The sequence below is a fragment of the Mustelus asterias genome, chromosome 12, assembly GCF_964213995.1.
Source record: "Mustelus asterias chromosome 12, sMusAst1.hap1.1, whole genome shotgun sequence".
NCBI lineage: Eukaryota > Metazoa > Chordata > Chondrichthyes > Carcharhiniformes > Triakidae > Mustelus > Mustelus asterias.
The window spans coordinates 74,721,836-74,736,550 of NC_135812.1; positions in this window are offsets into that span (position 1 = coordinate 74,721,836).

Below are 14,715 nucleotides of genomic sequence, written 5' to 3' on the forward strand. Positions count from 1 at the left end.
CAATACCGGAAGTTAGACTTAGGACATACTGAATAACATCTCTACATCCAAGGCGCCTTCACTGATGATTAAAGGATTTGATGGGGTCAATAGAGAGAGAAATTATTTCCTCTGATGGGAGTGCCCAGAACAAGGGGTTATGACCTTAAAATTAGTGCAAAGCCCTTCAGGGGTGACGTCAGGGAGCACTTCTTCACACAAAGCAGAGCAGAAATCTGGAACTCTCAAAAAGCTGCCAATTTAAGAATTCAGAACTAGGTTTTGTCGGGTTTTTAAGAGATATGGAACAGCACTGGGTGTTTTGTGGCACGGTGGCACAGTGGTTAGCACTGCTGCCTCACAGCTCCAGGGACCTGGGTTCAATTGCCAGCTTGGGTCACTGCTTGTGTGGAGATTGTATGTTCTCCCTGTGTCTGCGTGGGTTTCCTCCAGGTGCTCCGGTTTCCTCCCATAGTCCAAAGGTGTGTAGGTTAGGTGCGTTATCCATGCTAAATTGCCCCTTAGTGTCCCAAGATGCATAGGTTAGAGGGATTAGCGGGGTAAATATGTGGGGTGACAGGGATAGGGCCTAGGTGGGGTTGTTGTCAGTGCAGACTCGCTGGGCCAAATGGCCTCTTTCTGCACTGTAGGAATTCTATGATTCTCTGAATGGGATTGAGGCACAGATAAGCCATAATTGAATGGAAGAACAGGGTCGAGAGGGACCGAATGACCTACTGCTGCTCCTATGTCTTTCCACCAATAAAGGCATCACCCTCTCTGGACATACATCCTCATCATAAACAGATTTCAAAGAAGTTATAAATTAATATTACCTTTTGGAAGCAGTCCCTCAGTAATGGATATTTCAAAGAACACAATCTAAGTGAACAAGGCAGAGCAGGAAATTGAGGAAGGAAAACAATATTCTTTTAATGGCCGAGGAAACGGGAGTACTGATAATATACACGCTACTGATGAGAGAATGGCCAACATAAGCATACACTAGAGCCCTGGAAGTGAACTTGCAACATTAGTTGTTAGACTTCGCAAGCATGGACACTCGATTCATAATCCTAATTACTACAGAAAGAAAGAATTCCACATCAACAGTCTAGTAATATTTTGCGTGAAATCATCCGAGATGATGGTGGAGAGGGATGGGCCTTTTAGCCTACTATCATTCACTGGTACATAACCAAACTTCCAAATCACCCCCCACCAAGACCCCTGCGTACGATGGGACTACTGCAGGTTGCTACATCTTCACATTAACTGTGTTTGCTTTAATTTAGTTTAGTTTATTTAGTAGTGTCACGAGTAGGCTTACATTAACACTGCAATGAAGTTATTGTGAAAATCCCCTAGTTGTCACCCTCCGGTGCCTGTTCGGGTACACTGAGGGAGAATTTAGCATGGTCAATGCACCTAACCAGCATGTCTTTTGGACTGTGGGAGGAAACTGGAGCACCCAGAGGAAATCCATGCAGACATGGGGAGAACATGCAAACTCCACGCAGACAGTGACCCAAGCCGGGAATCGAATCCAGGTCCCTGGCACTGGGAGGCAGCAGTGCTATGGAGATGCTGGTGATTTCTTCGAGGAACTATCTCTCTTTCTCCCAATTTTTGCCATCTCTGGAGGTTCATTAAGTGGAAGGCTGTGGTACACTTATCTGTTGAAGACCACTGACTGTTGCTCCCAATCATCAGAGAGCTGTTGCTTCACTTTAATGGCATGATTGCTTTTTCTGGAGCTGCTGCTGCTTCACCACTGCCATGAATTTTCACCATGGAATGATATAATAACACCCAGGAATCTCAATGCATGATGAGTGACACAAATTCCAGGGAAAAGAGATGGATTCAAGGCAGATCTGAAGAAGTAGGCAGTTCCAGCCTTGCCGGAACACCACCACAATGAGTAGAATTCTCACAATTGTGTCTTACGTACATTGGGTCTGTCGCACTTCCAAGGTTACATGCTGACGTTTGCGTGGATTTCCTTCAGGTTCTCCAGTTTCCTCCCACAGTCCAAAGATGTATAGGTTAGGAGAATTGGCCATACTGAATTGCCCCTTAGTGTCCAAAGATGTGCAGGTTAGGAGAATTGGCCATGGTAAATTGTCCTTTAGTGTACAAAAATGTGTAGGTTAGGGGGATTAGCAGGGTAAATATATAGGGTTACGGTGATAGGGCAGGGGTAAGATGCTGTTGGAGAGTCAGTACAGACCCAACGGGTTGAATGGTCTCCTTCTACACTGTAGGGTTCTATGATTCTATGATTTCAATTGATACACAAACCATACTTTACATTTGTACCACATCAAGTTGATGTTCATAAAATATCAATAAAGTTTTAAATAAAAAGATTCATGAATATTTAAAATGTAAAAAAAGCAGATGAATGAAGTTACATGGATCAACAGCTTAAAATAAAATGTGATGTGGAGATGCCGGCTTTGGACTGGGGTGGGCACAGTAAGAAGTCTCACAACACCGGGTTAAAGTCCAACAGGTTTATTTGGTATCATGAGCTTTCGGAGCACTGCTCCTTCATCAAGTCATGATGAAGGAGCAGCGCTCCGAAAGCTCGTGATTCCAAATAAACCTGTTGGACTTTAACCTGGTGTGGTGAGACTTCTTACTGTAAAATAAAATAGCAAGTCAAACATGAAATGTCCACAGAATTTGCCAATAAACAAATGAAAGAGAATGAATCACATCCTGCCAAAGCATCTTGTGGAAATCCTCTCCGTTACCATGTTAGTTTCTCCACTTACTGCAGAAAATGAACTTTAGAACATTATAAAGGCAAAAGGTACAAGAATATGATTGAACTTAAATACGTGCCTATAACAATGTTTTCTATCAAGTGCCTGAAGGAGGCCATTCAGCCATTGTAACTATGCTAGCTCTTCCAAAGAGCTTTCCAATTAATCCCACTTCCCTTTTATGTCTACAGCCTTGCAATTTCTTTTCCGTTTTCAAACATAAATCCATTTCACCTTTCGAAATGTCTGATTGGACATGCTTCCACCACTCTTTCAGGCAGCACAGTCCAAGAAGTTTAAGACTTGAGTTCATGCGACATGCAAGACCTTTAACTGTTAGCTGAAAACTTTCAAGCAAGCACACTGTAGGCCCTGTATTGATGTCTGTAGGGTTAGCCATTCATGGAGGGGCTGAGGACTTGCCATTTCCAAGGGAGATTTTTTTTTTCCTCCAGTCTGGAAGATCAACAGAAAATTACTGAGAATGAACCTCATGCAACCTCCACAAGAAGAAAATCATTTTTAGGATAGTGCAAGTAACCAAGGCGTTAGTCTTTGTATAAGGTACAGCATCAACTCACTGAAATATTTTAAGTAAATAAGTGGTTTGTTATAGTAAAGATGTTCTTTATTGCAGGACTCATGACAGGTGAAAAAATGCCAAATTTCAAAGTGGATCATTACATTTTGTAACAAATTTGAAATTCTTAAACTATTCCTTTACTTATGTTTATGCTTGGTACTTAAAACCAATCATTAATATAAACAGACAATAAGTCCCAGAAGAATAGCACTATCATTCCACTTTGAAGAGTGTTGAATAAAGAGGCAAGATTTGAAGCCTTTTACCAAAAAAAAGCCTGTTTAAATACTCCAAGGGCTGAAACATAAGGAAAGAAGGAAATCAAAAAAGATTAATCTAAATTGTATTGTACGTTATATAAATTGTATATTCATTATAAAAAACCCAACAAAGGGGCATCGTCAAGATTTTTTAAAATGTTTCTCTTCACGACACAAAGGCATTGTTTCATTTATGAAGGTGAGAACAATGGGGAAGGACATTCGCTTATCTACCTGTCACTGCTAAGGAAAATATCATTAAACATGGGCAGCATGGTGGCACAGTGGTTAGCACTGCTGCCTAACAACTCCAGGGACCCGGGTTCAATTCCGGCCTCGGGTCACTGATTGTGTGGAGTCTTCACGTTCTCCCCGTGTCTGCGTGGGTTTCCTCTGGGCGCTCTGGTTTCTTCCCACACCCCAAAGATGTGCGGGTTAGGTTGATTGGCCATGCTAAATTGACCCTAGTGTCCGGGGGACTAGCTAGGGTAAATATGTGGGGTTATGGGAGTAGGGCCCATAACCTGGGATTGTGGTCGGTGCAGACTCGATGGGTCAAATGGCCTCCTTCTGCACTGTAGGGATTCTATGATTCTATGAACCATTCAAGGAACACTCTACTGTCCCTATGATTTATCTACAACTCTTTCTGTGGAGATAAGCACCCACCCCTTCTTCAATGTGCTGCATTTCTCTTTGCTACACCTAGGGCGTGATCTTACCTACCGTTCACACCATGCTCCAGGAACCCAGGTTCAATTCCAGCCTTGGGTGACTGTCTATGTGGAGTTTGCACATTCTCCCTGTGCCTGCGTGGGTTTCTTTTGGGTGTTCCGGTTTCCTGCAACGGTCTAAAGATGTGGAGTTTAGTTGGATTGGCCATGCTAACTTGTCCTTTAGTGTCCCAGGATGTGTAGGTTGGGGGGATTAGCAGAGCAGATCCATGGGGCTACAGGGATAGGGCCTGGATGGGATGCTCTGTCAGAGGGTCTGTGCGGACTGAATGGGCCAAATGGCCTCCTTCTGCACTACAGGGGATTCTATGATTCTAAGGGTCCAGGTGGGGAACCTGGACGGTCAGCAGTTTGGTAGCAATAGGATTGATTGAACAGGAGGAAAAAAATGAGCTTAGAGAGGGAGCTAGGAGAGAAACTAGAGAAAGTTATAAATTCAAAGCTAGAGCAAGGGGGATTTCTGCATATGAGCTAGTGAAAGGGAAGGACACGACAGGGGCAGCTAATCAGGCAAAAAGGAATAAAAGGACAAAAAAAGGGAAACAATGAAGGAAGTAGTTACAGGGAGAGAAAGACATTAGAAGATGGATCTTCCTCAGATCAACTTTAAAGCAGTATCCGTCGATAAACATTGAGGGCTAAGTCTTTTTCTCATCAATCCTATTGCTACCAAACTGCTGACCATCCAAGTTCCCCACTTGGCCCTTTAGAATCATAGAAACCCTTGTGGATGGGTAGCATCCAAAAGTCCTCCGTGGCATTGGAGAGGGGCACAATGGGGTAAATTACATGGACAGATACTAATAACAGATCAATAGCAAATTTCCCAATGAAACACTGGTGCATCTGCTTCCAATGCTGCCATTTAAACACAATCTACCTGGAACTGTCAAGAAAGACCTTCTATCTGATATTTTGAATAGGAAATGGTGTGGGATGCTTGTACTTGGAAAAAATGCTGTGAGTTTCTGATATTTTACAGGTTGAGGTAATATTTAGCGATCTGCAACCCCTCCCCCCTTGTGCATCATATGGCCTCATTGGAAATAGATGATGTGAAACAGCCACAAATGTCAATTTGCAAAAAGCGATTTAGTTGATTTATTATTGTCACATATATTGGGATACAGTGAAAAGTATTGTTTCTTGCGTGCTATACAGACAAAGCATACCATTCATAGAGTATATAGGGTGAAGGAAAGGAGGGAGTGCAGAATATAGGGGGTGATTCTTCCATCCCACTGGGCTGCATCTTTAGCTTTTTTATCTGTAACCAGCTCTCTTTGGTTACTGTGCTCATCCCAGCCGAATTCATCGAGCAGGCACATTAATATAATGAGGAACAGAGACCGTTACGTGTTGACTTTTGTCTGGTGCAATGCATTACTCTCAATTATTAATAAGCAGCCTCTAATATAAAAATTAAGCTTCAATAGAATACAATTATATCAGTCCAATTCGAAGTTGCAGGGTTGTTATAGTACTGTACTGTTGCCTTTTATGGCTCCTACATTGTCCAACCTTCCTTTACCCTGGGGGCATCCCACTAATCATTGCCTCCACAGACGACCAACACCTGCCCACAACATTCCAATGTGGAAGCTCGGAAAAGTGCAATGGCAATTCCAGTACACTCTGCACAAATCACGCTGCCCCCCCCCCCCCGCCCCCCCCCCCCCCCCGCCCCCCCCACACCTGTCCACCCTGCTCCGGCACCCTGCCCAAGACAATACACCACTGGAGACCCACAGGTCTCCAAAAAATACATTCTCGATTCCCAAGATGCTGATAAAATTATCATTTCCGTCAGCCTGCTTTTTCACTGTGTTTCTAATAACAAAACAAAAACTGTTTCTATCGACTTCAATTTACACTTCATTTCCACAACTATCTTTGAGACCTAAGGGTCAGTGGCAGCATTGTTATCCTAGTATTGTTTATAACCTACTGTTTTTACTTTGCAAAAGTGCCATCATATTAATCATCAGGACAAATGGTCAAGGCCTGTTATGAGAACGGAAATCTTAACCTTTCCACAGCTTGTCTCGCTGGCATTTTCAGATAAAACAAATTAATCTGCTTAATGTGTTTATCATGCAGGAAAGACATACACAGTGAAGCATTGATATATATAACCACAGCAAGGTAACATTTCTGCTTTGCCGTATCTTTGGCTGACGGTAGAATAAAGTATATTTAATATTCTCTCATTCGTGCGTGCTTACCATTGCCAAAGTAGAATGTTTCTCCCTCCACATTTTTAATTCTGTACCTTTTTATTTGGGTCATAAACCACTTCATCAGAAGCTTAGTCATTTTACTTTCGAGCACATTCAGAACTTTTGAATGTCATAAATTTCCAGACTGCTTTTGGCTACAATCCTCTGTGATTAAACCATTTCTATTCTCAATGGTTACCACACGGTCATTGTTTTATTGCACATTAGTGGGATATCTAACCCACATGTTAGCCTTCCCAAATCGATATTTACATAGACACGGTTCATTTTCCCAACCTTTTCGGACAATTTGTTTTTGTCAAATAATTATTCAATTTTCATTTCAGACCTAATATGAATGTTGTTTCCACTGTTGTTTCAGTCGGGAGTTCCACATCATGCCATCCCTTTAAATTAAAAACAATCTCTTCACCTCCTCTTATTCTTAAATTTATTCCCTTCAGTTACTGAGGGGGGCGGCATAGTGGCAGAGTGCTGCCTCACAGCGCCCGGGACCCGGGTTCGATTCCCGGCTTGGGTCACTGTCCGTGCAGAGTCTGCACGTTCTCCCCGTGTCTGCGTGGGTTTCCTCCAGGTGCTCTGGTTTCCTCCCACGTCCAGAAAGACGTGCTGGTGAGGTGCATTGGCCACGCTAAATTCTCCCTCTGTGTACCTGAACAGGTGCCGGAGTGTAGCAACTAGGGGATTTTCACAGTAACTTCTTTGCAGTGTTAATGTAAGCCTACTTGTGACACTAATTAATAAATAAAATTTTTAAAAACATAACAGGAATAGTAACTGTTTGCAAGGCTACTTCCAATTCCTCAATGTGAAATCCTCCTAATCTTCTTCCTTGTCAGAAAAATGCTTCCAGTTTTTTAATCTTCTCTTTTTAACTTGAGCCTCTTATCTCTGGTATCAGCTGAGTGAGTCTTTTCTGCATCATATTTTCTTATCTTGTGTAATAACATTTAATGTGGCACCTTAACAAATGGCTTTTGGAAATTCAAGTTGACTGCCTGATCGCATGATGATTTTCTAAGTATCAAGCTGTTGTGCATTGACAACGAAGGAGGTGATTAATGCTTGTCTTCACCCTGTTGCTCTGCTCCTCTGCCTGCATATCTGAAGACTCTTGGAACCTGTGAGAGGAATGGTAGTGCTTGATGGTGACTTTCCCTGCCTTCCTTGTTCTCCTATAAGCCTGTTGCATTGGATGGAATTTATATACGCCTTTTTATTGCGCATGAGCAATATGTTTGTATGTAATAGATGTTTGGCTTCTTACTTTCAGAGTATTTATCCCAATTATATGATTTACAGTAGCAAGCATTTTGTGAGTTTAAGAACAAAGGAGGTTATTTGTTGTCACACACTTTCTCCGGGATTTAAGTGCGACTCCTCACTCACTTGGCTCATACACATTATCACACACAAAGATTAAAAATCATTGAAGGTAAAGCAGTACAATTACAATTTATAATTGGCTCTGTCTCTTTTGTAGCAGGCCTGTGGTTTGTTTGATGAGTTGATGTTTTTGTTGAAGTGACAATTTTGTAAAGCAGAGGATTCTCATTAAGCTGCAAGGCATTTTATTGTTGAATTGCCAGGAGGTTCGTGGTCATGTGACCTCAAAGTTGGAACAGGTTGGCAGAAGCACTTTTCCTACTTTTAAGGTGTTGTTGCTTATTACCTTGACAGCTTAGATGACATGCAGATAGTTTGATGGCTTACTGATGGAACTCTGTCTACAGAACAATGTCTGCAGTTTTTGAAAGCAAATAGAAAGCATGGATATCTCATCATGTGACCTTTCTCAAGTCCAAAGTCTTTTTTCCTTAAAGGGTGGGTGACTGGGTCAATAATACGCCCTCTGTGGTACCTTTCATGCTTTGAGATTTTGAGACATCCAGTGTATTTGTACCTGAATCGTTGAAATTACCCTTTTGAATTAGTTGCAGGAAAAGGCATTGAGTCAATAATAGTCTGGAAAGTTCCTTTCCTTCCGTCTTGAGATAGGGGAGCACTTCAGCCCGCAAGAGTAATCAGGTTATCCTTGAGCAGGTATCTTTCATAGCTGTTTGTAAATAGGTTAAAATGTAAAAATTAGCTTGAAGTTCACAATATACTGGGACATGAAGACTGCTACAGTATTGCTGAAGTTCTGGAAATGCAGAAGTCTAAGCATTCATAAAAGACAAAAACAGGAAATGTTGGAAAACCTCTGCTAGTCTGGCAGTATCTATGGAGAGAGAAACAGAATTAATGTTTTGAGTCCAATATAACTGCTTCAGAAGTGAAGAGGTAGAAATGTGATGGGTTTCGTGCTGTTGAAAAAGGACTGGGTGTGCAGATGGAGCAAAGAGAAGGCCAGGGATAGGTTAGAGGGCAAGATAGATTAAATGACAAAGAGGTCATGGAGCACAAGACAAAGGGAGTGGGAACTATAGTATTAAAAACTGGAGATTTCTACATTGGAGGTCCTGCTTGCTAATTTTCTAACTAGCACCCTGAACTCTGATTGCAGGAACACATTCCCCTTCTTATCCAAGTCATTGGTACCAATGTGGACCACAACATCTGGCTGTTTACTCTCCCCCAGGAGTATGTCCTGCAGCCACTCTGTGACATCCTTGACCCTGGCACCAGGGAGGTAACGTACCATCCTAGAGTCATGTCTACAGTCACAGAAGTGCCCATCTGTTCCCCTAACTAATAAATCCCCTATCACTATTGCTCTTCCAGTCTTATTCCTCCCTTCCTGTACAGCCAAACCACAGGGGGCTCCTGCCTAGTTCTTTTGGACTGCCTGGTGGTCACCCATTCCCTCTCTGCCTCCAGACCCTTAAGCTGTGATGTGACCACCTCTCGGAATGTGCTATCCACATAACTCTCAGCCTCACAGATGTACCACAGTGGCTCCAACCACCCCTCAAGCTCTGAAACACAGAGCTCTTTATTGAACTCTCACATCTTTCTCTTTTTATTGTAGTCACGCCTCTCTCACCCTCTGTGTTCCTTATTGAGGTCTCACCTCTCTTGAGCAGCTACTGTAGAAGGGTCTTCTCAACAATTCTGCTTTTCCTGTCCCTGCTCTCCAATGTTCAGTGATTCCCACCTTAGCGATTCCATCTTACCCTCTATCCTCAAATTGAATGTAACTGAGCTGCTGCATGTTATATCTTGAAATTATTGAAGGAATGCCAGGTAACCTGTTTTATATGGGTGGGGCGAGAGGCTGGTGTGATCTTGACCAACAGAGTAACTTTAACATCATTGCCATCTATATAAGAATATTCAAACTATAGAGACTCTCGGAAACATTATCATGATGTGTGATGTATTCATGCGTAATATTAATCTTTAATCTCATTGGCTGGTCAAATATATATTTAACTTCTTTAACAGGACTTTTTATAACAAACAAAATCACTGACTTAAGATGGCTGCCACATGTCACCTGACATATCTAGTATTACAAGTCGGTCAGTTTCTGGAAGTTTCCAATATTGATCACAATTAGGACATTACAAAGCAAAGCTGCTTTTGGAATTTCACACACCTGCTGAAATCAAGAATTACCTCAAAGATGAACTGAAATTTCATTTAGATTTCTATAAAGCTACCTTTCAGGCAGAGACGAAAGGTCGACTAGGACAATGGCTACATAAAAGGTATTCTCCCCAGCTCATCACAGGGAAGAACGGTCCATTCAGAAGTGATGGCTGGGACATTAAAGAAACGAAACGCCTGGGCCATAACACACAATAGCCAAGGTTTGTCCAAGACGTGAGTTAATGAATTACCTCCTATGGAATTCCCAACTCATTATGGGGAGAGAGGTCTGGTGACCAGAATAACCATACCGAAATATATTTTATTACAACACCCTCGTTACTTCTGAACAGTCCACTAGAAGAAGCCTGAACATGGAAAAGCAGCCCCATCTCTCTTCCTTGGTCTCGAGTTCAAACCCTGCATTTTGGATTCCACCGCAGTGATTGGTGGTACAAGCACATCGACTGTTGAAAAAGGCGGAATAACGTTTTAAATAGATTATTTCCAGAAACTGCAACTTACATCGGCTTCAGCCCCACTGGAATTCCAAGACCACCATGAAAACTCTGCCTCAGTCACAAACTTCAGCGAAGGATTCATAAACAGTGAATTCTGTTTTTATTGCCTTTTATCAGTGAATTTTAATCTGGCCAAAAAGTAACCTCCTCCACTGTACAACTTGTAATTGTACATATTTGTGAGCGTTTGTGTGTTGCAATGATCAGGGACATGTGTTTACCTTTAGAAATATCTTTATACCTTTACCTGGATGGGTTCTTAGCGCAATAAATCTAACCTCTTTGTGTTTAAATTCAAAAAAGCATGTTGGACTGTGTTATTTACAATCAGCGCATAAATTGTTAACTATGAATACCGAATTGATACCTTCATCCTTCTAAATTACAAAAGCAATCCTATTACAGTCAGTGGGGGAGTGGGAAAGAAAGGATAAGTCCTTGCACATGTCCTCATCAGTTGTAATAATATTGAGCAAGATTTGGAGGGATAGAAAGAAAGGGAATAATGAACCATCCCAAGGAACTTTCCACACACTTTACCAACTTCTGACACCCGGGATAGAATAGAATCATAGAATCCCTGCAGTGCAGAAAGAGGCCATTCGGCCCATCGAATCTGCGCCGACTACAATCCCACCCGATCCCTACCCCCTTAGCCCCATGTATTTACCCTAGCTAGTCCCCCTGACACTAAGTGGCAATTTAGCATGGCCAATCAACCTGACCCACACATCTTTGGATTGTGGGAGGAAAACGGACCACCCGGAGGAAACCCATGCAGAGACGGGCAAAATGTGCAAACTCCACACAGACAGTGACCCAAGCCGGGAATCGAACCTGGGTCCCCAGTGCTGTGAGGCAGCAGTGCTAACCACTGTGCCACCATCTCGCTTGAGTGAGACTGGAAAATCCTGCACGAGGACAACGGACATTTCCATTGTCCACCCCTCACCTGCTCTGATTCTGAGGCAGACAGGGGACAGTAGAATTCCGGCGGCAAGTTCACTTATTGGGCCCGATTTTACCAAAGCTTCACGCCCGTTTTCGGGCGCGAAATGGCAGTAAAGTTGGGCGTCGGGCCTATGTCGCGATCCGCACCCGATTCCTAGCAGATCGCGCCTTTACCAACGGCCGATTTGGGCGCCGTTCTGGTGCGCGCCCAAATCGGCCGGCGTGACTTAATGCAGCGCGCGCCCAACTTTACCATCAATTCCCCCTTTACCAGCGTTCGGCCCAATTCGCGTCCACGCCTTTACCGACCTGATAAATAAAAGTGCAACTTGTACTTTTATTCGGCAGGGGAATCGCTGAGGCCCACCCTTCGCAGACATCCCCTCTAACCACCCCGGCAGACCCCCCCACCCCTCCCCCCGGGATCAGACCCCTCTGGGAGGTAGGCCCTCCCGGCAGAGCACATCCCTAACCTACCTTGATCGTGGTCCCCCTCCGCCATCCTTCCTGCTCACCTTCAGTCCTTCGACAGCGTGCAGCACGTTCCTGGACACTGACTTTGAGCCACGGCCGAAGTGACCGGGCTTCACACAGGTCCGCTGGCGTCTGCCGGAGGAGGGGGGGGTGGGCCCAGTTGGAACTCTGGTGGGGGGGCGGGGGGTGGGATGAGGAGAGGGGGCAGGCCCACGTCGCCCTCTTGGGGGGGGGAGGGGGGGAGGGGGGGGGAGGGGAGGGGGAGTGACTTATCCCCTGGGGGGGTGGGGGGGGGGGTGATGTCGCATCCTCTGGGGGGGTAGGAGGGGAGGGGGTGTGATGTCTCATTCTCTGGGGGGGTGGGAGGGGAGGGGGTGTGACGTCTCATCCTCTGGGTGGTGGGGGGGGGTGGGGGGAGGGGGTGTGACGTCTCATCCTCTGGGTGGTTGGGGGGGGGCCGTTGGAGGGGGTGTGACGTACCATCCGCTGGTCGGGGGGTTTCCGCTGCCTGTCTGTGGCCGATACCTCCTGGCACCATCACTGGTTCGCTACCAGCCACAGCCATCTCTCCCGCTCTCTCGCACCTGCAGGGAAGAGTAATCTGTGGCTGGTAGTGTCCCAGTGATGGTGCCAGGAGGGATCGGCTACAGACAGGCAGCGGAAACCCTCCCCCCACCCCCCGATCAGAGGATGATACATCACACCCCCTCTACACCCCACCAGGGGATGAGACGTCACACCCCTTCCCCTCCCCTCCAGGGAATGAGACGTCACACCCCCTCCCCTCCCACCCCCCCAGGGGATGATAAGTCACACCCTCCTCCCCTCCTCCCCCCCCCCCCACCCCCCGCCCCCGACCAGAGGATGAGCGGCAGAGAGGCTCTCTCCGCTCTCTGCTTTTTTTTTCATGCCCGGGCACGTTCTGTCAGATTTTTTCCAAACTGTGCATGCGCAGTTCAGAGCTCCTATCGTTCCGGCGGCGCTAAGCCCCGCCCACTGAACCAGCGCCGGAAAAAAGCATATGGGCGCGCTGGAGCACGTCCTCCGGGCTCGGATCTATTTGACGCCCGCACCCGGCACTTAGTCTCGAAATGGTAAAATCGGGCCCATTGTGTCCGTTCTTCGAATGAGTCACTTATTGAACTGAGGTAGATCTTCTCCAGTACTTGCAGTCTTCCTTCTATGAAATGTTCCTTCTCCTATGAAAAGTATGATACTTGCACGACTATCTGTGTCATCAGAACATCCCACCACAAGCCCCCGTCCCCCCCATCCCTTCGACCACCCTCCCCTCCCCCCGGCCCCACCTCTCCACCACACAATAAGGCACATCCTTTCCTCATTTCATTCAAAATGATCAGCAATGGCTGCGAGTGTGGTGTGAACTTTCTGCTCTTTAGTGCATCACATCCTTGTATTACCTTATGTGAAGTTCCTGTGGCTGGTGACCAAGTGGTGGGTTTGAGCTTGTTATATCAGCGAACAAAGAACAGTGAGTGACAGGAAACAGGAGGGGCGTAGCCACAGGCAAACAAACAACGCCTCGACTGTGTAAAGGTTCATGCTTACTTTTCCCCTCGTGTTGGTCATTAAACTTTTTTCTGGCCCTATTTCCACGTCCTTGGCACAAAACTTTCCCACCGGCTGGTCTCAGCCAACTCTTGCCTTGGTCTGCGTGCCACCTGCAGTCAAGGCTAGTCCTGCATGGCAGGGAAAGCGTCCATCCTCCCTTTGCTTCCCTTCCTGAAGCAGATGCTCAAAGCCCACGTCACGAAAGCAGGATGTTGTGACCAATCATCCTCACGAGCATTCCGTGCGATTTGGCATCGCTTTTTCCACTGGAGGCTGGAAAGTTCCGGCCAACATGTCCGATCTGTGGCCTTTCATCAGAACAACGATGAACGGTGACAGGCCCAAGGTGTTGGGCAGAGGTTCTGGGACCTGTTGAGGTCATTGATGGAGGTAGGTGAAGCTCTAAAAATACTGGCAACAATCAGCGAGCCAATTTTCCAACTGTTTCCAATGCCAGCCATTTTGAGGTAAGCAGATTCAGGGCTCGGCATGGCTGCCTCCACCTAGAGCACACTGAGGGGGGGGCAACACGCCGGGCAGACCTCAAGTGTACGGGCCCTCCCTGCTATTAGGGTGCAAATACGGATAAAGGACACCCTATAGAGGAGTTATCCCCCATTCCCACAGTATTGGCCTATGACTGCTTTTTCTATTTTCTTCTATACATTTTTTAATAAGATTGATGAAAGGGCACCTTCCTGTTGAAGAGCCCTTTTAGTCTTTACTGCAGCCCCCCCTGCTCCCCTCAGGCTGCAAGGCTTCTAATAGGCCCTCAAGCTTAAAGGGACCTTCAATGGACAAAAGAGCTGAACCGAAGAGGTGAGGTGAATGTGATTACCTTTGACATTAAGGCAGCATTTGACCGAGTGTGGCATCAAGGTGCCCTAGAAAACTGGAGTCAATGGGAATTAGGGGGAAACACTGTACTGGTTGGAGTCACACCAATACAAAGATGGTTGTGGTTGTTGGAGGTCAATCATCTCAGCTCCAGGACATCACTGAAGGAGTTCCTCAGGGTAGTGTCCTGGACTCAACCACCTTCAGCTGCTTCATCAAAGACCTTCCCTTAATCATAAGGTCAGAAGTGGGAATG